The sequence below is a fragment of the Pteropus alecto genome, unplaced genomic scaffold (assembly GCF_000325575.1).
Source record: "Pteropus alecto unplaced genomic scaffold, ASM32557v1 scaffold45, whole genome shotgun sequence".
NCBI lineage: Eukaryota > Metazoa > Chordata > Mammalia > Chiroptera > Pteropodidae > Pteropus > Pteropus alecto.
The window spans coordinates 28,314,220-28,322,169 of record NW_006442491.1 but is presented as its reverse complement, the minus strand read 5'-3'; the positions used below and the strand labels follow the sequence as shown (position 1 = coordinate 28,322,169).

The 7,950-nt window shown below is 40.9% G+C and overlaps 1 pseudogene; it reads right to left on the bottom strand.

Moving 5' to 3' along the window:
- Positions 1-6,589: 6,589 nt before the first annotated feature.
- LOC107196400 lies at positions 6,590-6,724 on the bottom strand (annotated as a pseudogene).
- Between the last annotated feature and the right edge of the window lie 1,226 nt (positions 6,725-7,950).

Below are 7,950 nucleotides of genomic sequence, written 5' to 3'. Positions count from 1 at the left end.
GGGTAAGAGGTTCCAGGGAGGCGGGAACTGATCCAAGAGGGCCACAAGAATCTGGCAGTTTCTGCCACGTGCTACATTGTGTGTTGGGGGTGGGAGGTGGAGATGTGAATCGGTAATTACAGAATCTTTCAATTTTATCATCGCCTGTGTCCTTGAAAACCAAAGATTTAAGTGTGGAAGAAAGGAGTTACAACAGATGTAATACAGAAGAAGGTAATTAAAAGCCCCATAATGCTATCTTTGCATTGGAAATATTAGTATGAATTCAAGAGATGATTTGTTTAAATAGAAATTTATATGTGTGTATATATACATACACATATATACATAAATATATAAATGTATATACTGTATATATAAAATTTATGTGTGTGTATATATATACACATATATACATAAATATATAAATATATATACTGTATATATAAAATACCTAATTCTATCCACGAGAAAGGCCTAGAAATAATGACTAATCTAGTAGCAATGAGCATACCTAGCACTCAGATTCTAGTCTTGAAATGCCATTTCTATTTTTTAAAAAAAGATCACTTAGAGAAATTTTTGATTACAGATCAGTAGCTGAGGCTGGAATATCTTGTCCTATTAGATAACAAGGAAGCTTTCAAAGGCACTAGAGTCACATCAAAAGGACTAGAAACCAACCTGAAGATGAGACCATCTCAGCTGCAGCAAAGGTAATTGCAATCGATAAAAATCGCCAAAAAAAGTTCATAAATTCAGCAAAACACTAATTAATCATCTTCCGAGGATGGCGTGGAAACAAATTATATTCTTGAAAACTAGGTAGATAGAAGGAAAGAATCAAGTTTATTTCACCTTTTGTACATGCACTGTACCACTGGGTAACCAAATATTAGATTAAGAAAATTAAAATTAGTACAACTAATAATACATGAAAACAAAATGATACAATATTGCCATTTTGCAACCCACAATAAATTCATATCTCTAGCTAAAAAAAAAAAAAAAGATCAAAACTCCAGGCATGTACATGTTTCTTGAAAGAACTCAGAACCACCTATGATCATGCCAAAGGGATGGAAACTGGGTCTGATCCAGCTGCTAATTTGCAGGAAATGCAGCGGTCAGAGGACCATGTTGAACTTTACAATGAGGATGCAATTGACAAAATACAGACTTTGTGAAACTCTATGAGTCAAGCAGCCCAATTTCTTCAAACAGAAAAACTGCAAGGAAAAGAAAGAGATGGAGGGGGGAACCTCTGCATTAAAAGAGGCTTAAAAGACAAATTAAGTTTTTTAAAAATAGGCTGAATTAAACTATAATGTCTAGGAGTACCCACTTGGATGATTAAACCGGAAAGGAATGCAAGGAAATAATTACTATAAAAGTCAGGTTAGTGATTACTTTGGGGGGAGGGCTGTGATTGGGATAGGGTACATGGAGGGGCTCCTGGGAGGCTGACAAACTTCTATTTCTTGACCTGGGTGATGGTTGCAAAGATGTTTGCCTTGAAGTAACTCACTAAGCTACAAATTTAATTTGAATGATTTTTTTGCATGTGTGGTTCGTTTTATAATAGACAGGTTTTAAAAAATGAAAACAGAAGTATCTTACTCTGTGTATGTGTGTGTGTGAGAGAGAATGTGTGTGTGACTATACATATACATATATGGACATATCACTTCTGGGAGTACCAAGTACACAGTAGATGCTCACTAAATATGAGTTCCCTTCCCTATTAATCCTGTCAAAAACCCTTACCTGTGTGATTTCAGTGCCATTACTAACATTACTAACTTATGTGACTAATTAAAAATGGTTGATACTTATTAAGTGATTATTATGTGACAGGCACTCTTCCCAGTGCATCCGATCTAACTGAATCTTCACAACGTTATTATCATTCTCATTTTATGGAGAACATTGTGGCTCAAAGAGGTTATTTGTGGCCACACAGAAAGTGGTAGAGTAGCCAGGTTCTGAACCCAGGCAGTGTGGCTCCCCAGTCTATACTCTCATCCACTGTATATATATCTCACTGTTTTTTTTTTTTTTAATTTGGTGTTCAGTGCCCTTGTTTGCATAAATAATAACTCCCCTTTATGGAGTACCTGCCAATAGGTATGTCACCCCTTGACACTCATTACCTGAGTCTCACACACCCCTGGAAGATGGAGTTACTCATTAGTTTGCATGTAACAGATAGGAAGACTAGAACTCAGAGAGGTGAAGAAACTTGCCCAAAGTTATAAAGTAAATAAATGGCAGTGTTGGAGGTTTGAGTTGTGAATGGGGAGGGTTCATATTCTTTGGCCCTTGGGATTCTAAAGAACAAAATGTTCCATATGCTTAAACAGATGCTCAGCTGATGGATCTGACCCAGTCTGAGGTCATGGGTTGCCCAACCAGTGGTCCGGAGCCTGACTTGGCTTGAGAAGTGTCCAGACTATGACTGGAAGAAGCCCAGGGCTTGGCCAGTGCCAGACGTGCCTGACCCCAACTGGAGGGTCGTGTGAAGCTTGTGGTCCATGGGCCTGGTGTGCCTCAAGTAGCCAGAGACTTGTGTGTGCCAAGATTTTGTTCACGAGCCTTGGAATCAGGGCCTAGATTAGAGCTGTCCACCTCTCTGAGGACGAGATAAGATGTGCCCAGGGCTGGCTGCACAGATTTCCCAGAAGAGGCGGGAGCCAGCTGTGTTATTCTGGTCACACATTGATTTTCTAACCTGTGTCAGCGTGACTGCTTGGAGGTACAGCCCGTCCTCTCTGTTCCCAGGGGCCTCCAGCCGGGCTGAAGCATGTCCAAAACAGAGCCTAGAATGGTAGGGGACAAGGGGGAGTATAGACATCACACCCCCTGCACCACAAATACCAGTCTCAGAGCCCTCTTAGCCACCCTCCGCTGTATTATTAACACCCAGAAGGACCAAGTTCTTAACAAGTGCCGGGCACCACGCTAAGCACTTTATCTGTGTGTTCACCAAACTAACTTTGCAGAGAGGCTATTAAAGTAGGGGCTCTCATGAATACCATTAGACAAATGAGAAAACCGAGACCCACAGAGGCAATGTCACTTGTAAACTGTCACACAGAGATGGAATCGCAGGTCTGTGATTGTGGAATCCTAGGCTGTGAGATCTGGCAACATTCTCTAGATTCACTATGTCACTCAGCCTTCACAACACCCCGGCTGGGTAGTATGATCACCTTCATGAAGATAGTAGAAAATAGGTCCAGGGAGGTGGACATGACTTGTACGATGTTGCTCAAAAGTTCTGCTGTGACAGCCATCCCTCACTTTCAAGAGTGTAGTCAAAGCCCACAACTGCTAAAATGTGACTCAAACCCTTTTTTGTGTTATTACCCCTACACTCACCCACAGCTCTCCTATGATGGGAAGAAGGGAATCCATTGGTGGCCATTTTCTCAAAGGAGCAGAATAGGGGCAGGTAGGCAACTATTTGGAGAGCTTAACATATGACCCCTATGCGAGGACCCAATGGTCTGATGTGGCCAGGGACATCTAGACGCTGGAGAAATGGGCTGCCCAGCTGCACTGATGAAGGAGCCAGAGATAGGTATGCCGAGGTCAGCTCACATTCCCAGGTGTTTCTGGGCAAGTGCTTCCCATGGACCAGCGTGGGCAGAGAACACCTACAAGGGGTCAACTTTGGCCCTGTCCCGTAGGCCTCCAAGAGGGGCAGTGGAATGGCAGCAGCAGGAAGCGAGAGTTGGATGTCAGCTTCTCAAAGTTTGAAGAAGAAATTGCAAGGGACCCCTAGGAAGAAGGGTGCATCCATCAAGGTCAAAAGTGAGCAGGGCTTGAGCAATAGCCATCTCCATGAGCCCACAACAGTGTCCCAAGACAGAAAGGAAAAGCTTTAAATATCTACTGAGTTCACAGCACTGGAGGCCAGCTCCGATGGTGGCAGGTCACATGACACCCTTTTCCTCCTCTCGCCATCTCCACCCAGTTTCCCTCTAAGACCCACTGAGGCTCAGAAAGGCTAAGAAACTATCAATGGGGTCCGCTGGTTAAAAACCAAAACCTAATGCTTCTAGAATGCTTGAAATTAAAGAGATTTCACCCTAGCAACTGGAACTCTTGGACACTGCTGGTAGGAATGCAAAGTGGTACAAATATTTTAGAAAATAGTTTGTAGCAGTTTCTTAAAAAGTTAAACATGTACTAATATGACCCAGGAATCACCCTTCTAGGTATTTACCCAAGAGTAATGAACGAATCTCAAAATAATTATGCTCAGTGAAAGAAGCCAGAAAAAAAGAGTATAAATTGTATAATTCCATTTCTATAACATGCCAGAAAATTGAAAGTAATTTTTGGTGAAAGAAAGTAATCTTTATTGACTGTGGTTGCCTAGGAATGGGAAGAGGGTGGTAATGAGAAGGAGATAAAGATAAAGGGGTACCAGGAAACTTTTGGGAGTAACGGAAGCATTCGCGATCTTGATTGTGGGTATGCACATATGTCAAAACTCATCAAATCGTGCGATTTAAATAGGTGTAATTCGTTGCATATAAATAATACCTCAATCATGGTTTTTGTTTTTGTTTTTGTTTTTTTAACTAGAGAGTGGCAAAATTAGATTTTGAATCTGTGTGTGTCTAATGTGAAACCACTCAGGAGGTGGTAAGTTATTAAAAAGCCTCCTTTCTTGGCTGGAGATGTACAGTCTACATGGCACCACCTCCAGGAAGCTTTCCTGTTCCCTCCATGGCAGACTGTGGCTTTTCAGAAATTGCCTCCCCCACGGCCTCACCCTCACTGCCCTCCTGCCTATTTTGAGAATTTGTCAGTGGCTCCTTTCTCCACTTGGGGACCTTCCCTTGTGTCGTCCCCCATATATTCCTTCAAATATGCTGCTTGAGATCCCAGTGCCAGAATCAGACTGACCTAGGTTTGAATCCCAATTTGGCCATTTGCACCAGCTGTCTGACCTTGGATGGTTCCTTTACCTCTTTGAGCTTCAGATTCCTCATTTGAATAATAATAGCAGGTACCTCGAGGTTGCCTTAAGGATCAAATGAGAGACAGTTCACGTTAAACAATTAGCACAAGGCCTGGTGTGTAATAAAGCACTCAATAAATGTTAACTATTATTGATCTTCACCTGGGCAGTGGCTGCTGACTGTTTGAGTTTCTCAGCCTTTGAATCAAGTACTTACCGCCTCAGCTATATTTATTGACATGGAAAGATGCCCAAAGCATACTGCTGAGGGGAAAAAAATCAGACTACAAAACAATATATGTCTCACAGGTCATTTTAAAGATTAAAGGAAAAAAATAGGCACATACATCTCTCAGCCCGGCATCCGCACACAGGAAGCTAGTTGTGATTATTATTAACGTGAAAGCATTTCGTAGCCCACCCAACGCTACTTTCAAATATTATCATGTGAGTTCCTATGAAACAAGATAATGTTTGCGATTGTGCTTTGACAGTGAGGCAGAGAGAGACCTGTGCCTTCCTTTCTGCTTTCCTTCTGACACACTTGAGGGAGCTATCATGGGCAGAACTGGAGTTGGACTTGGGACTCATTGGTCTCAGGTGGATTTTGGTACTTTCTTATGTGGTCCTGGAGCAAAAGCAAAGCAAAGCATTGCTCTTTGAATTGAGACTTCAAGCTTGGATAAAGGATATTCTTTGCAGTAACTGAGGTGCTATGTTTCAATACAGACACTTGAGGGCGCTCCAGTCAATTTGCAATAGAGAAAATCACAACAAGAATGATAATAATAATATAAATGCCTTTGTTATATTTTACAATAGCTTCCATTTATTGAGTTCGTACTACGAGCTCCTAAAATGTGCTAAGAGACTCACAACCTTTATCTCCTTTTATTCTCCCGAGCACCCCATCATTTAGACACTATTACTGAAGATTTTATACAGAGTGTATTGCTCTTTAGAATTTTTTAAATATATTTTTTAAGAGTCATAATTCACAAATCTTGTAAAATGCACAACTATTAAGTTTAAAGCTTGGTGAACTGTTACAAGCATATACTTGTAACAGATCAAGATACATCCTTTTATTATCTTTTAAATTAAATTTATTGGGGTAACGTTGGTTAATAACATTACATAAATTTCAGGTGTACAATTTTATAATACAACATCTATATACGCTAGTGCATGCTTACCACCTGAAGTCCAGTTTCCTGTCACCTTGTATTTGACCCCCTTTACCCTCTTCATCCTCCCCCCAACCCCCTTACCCTCTGGTAACCACCATTCTGTTGTCTGTACCTATCTATGAGTTTGTGTTTTGGAAGATACATAACTTCTTTTTTCGGGTTTTAAAACTTTTTATTTGCATATTAAAAATCGTGCGTTCCAATAATTAAAACCATTTGAACAACAACGAAAAATGGCACTCTGATTAAACTGCATTTTACAGCCTGCAGGAAACCTTGAACCAGCTTGGTTTTTACTCTAGATTTCACTGTCATCCCACCCAGCTTCTGCCTTCACCAACACGCAAGTTCTTTTCCTTTCTGGCCAGCTAGATAGGCAGATTAACCTAAAGTAAGACGGCAATGCTTGTGGAATGTACAGTGCATATTGGTGGTGAGTGCCTCCTTACGATTCGCCTGCTTGCTTCTCCTATTCAATCGTTTCTTTTTAAGGCAGTGGATTTCTCTCTTGCATTTCTGTCTTCTTCCATTTCGACTTATAGGATTTCTCAAGCTCAGCCATATTAGGTTTGTCAGACATGGCTGCAGAGGAATTGGAGTGAGGTGCACGAGTGGAGTTCGATCTGCTCAGAGTCTAAAGATATGTAACTTTTTAAACACCCTTTGCACTCACCCTCACCCCCACCCAAGGCAACCACTATCCTGACTTCTATTACCATTTATTCATTTCCCTCGTTTTTGAACTTCAGATAAATGGAATCATACATACTTAACATTTAGGGTTGCCAGGTTTAGCACTTAAAAATCCAGGTTGGCCGTTAAATTTGAATTTCTAATGGGTTATATTTATACTAAATAAATATTCATTATTTATTTGAAATTCAAGTTTAACTGGACATCCTATATTTTATCTGGCTACTCTCGTAGTCTTTTGCATCCTGGCTCCTTTCAATATAAGTGTGAAATTCACCCATGCTGTTGTGGTTATCAGTAACTTACTCTTTTTCATTGCTACATAGTATTCCATTTCATGAATACATTCCAATGTATTCATTTCTTGTACTTAGAAAGGCGCTATAAGTAGTGTTAAGCAGGTGTGCTCTCTGGTGTCAGAAGCCTGGGAGTTTTGAATCCTAGCTCCACCTCTTACTACTTGTGAGACCTTAGCCAAGTGACTTAATCGCCCAGTGCCTCAGTTAGTTTAACCTTCATGTGGGCTGATAACAGTACCTCGAAGATTTAAAGGAGATATTGCATAAAAGCCACTTATAACAGGGCTCAGCACAGAGTTAGTGCTCCAGAAATGTTGCTGGTGTCATTATATCCATTAGACCTAGGAGAAAATTGAAGTTTATAGGTGTAAAGAGACTTGCTTGAAGTCCCATGCCTAGTAAGTAACAGAGCCCTTTTGTCACTGATAATGGCTAAATTAGAGTTATTCTTTCATTCAATAATTTTGTTTCAGCACCTACTATGTACCAGGCACTGTTTTAGCATTTAAAGTTACACAATGAGCAAAACAGCCAAAAGCCGTCCCCCGCTCCCACCCTTACGAGACAGACCTCTGGGGGGGCTAATGTTGCCACTTGCACACTAGGTGCTTTACCTGTGCTTCTCATTAGTTAAAGGATATATTGTTTTAGCCTACTCATTACTGTTCCAGAAATAACCGCTATTAGCCTGGTGGTAGCAATGTCAATGGCAACACTGTGTGATGAGTATCAGCAGCCCCATTTTACACCCAAGAAAACTGATGCTCAGGGAGATGAAAGGACTGGCCCAAGGTGACACAGCTAGTACTGGCAG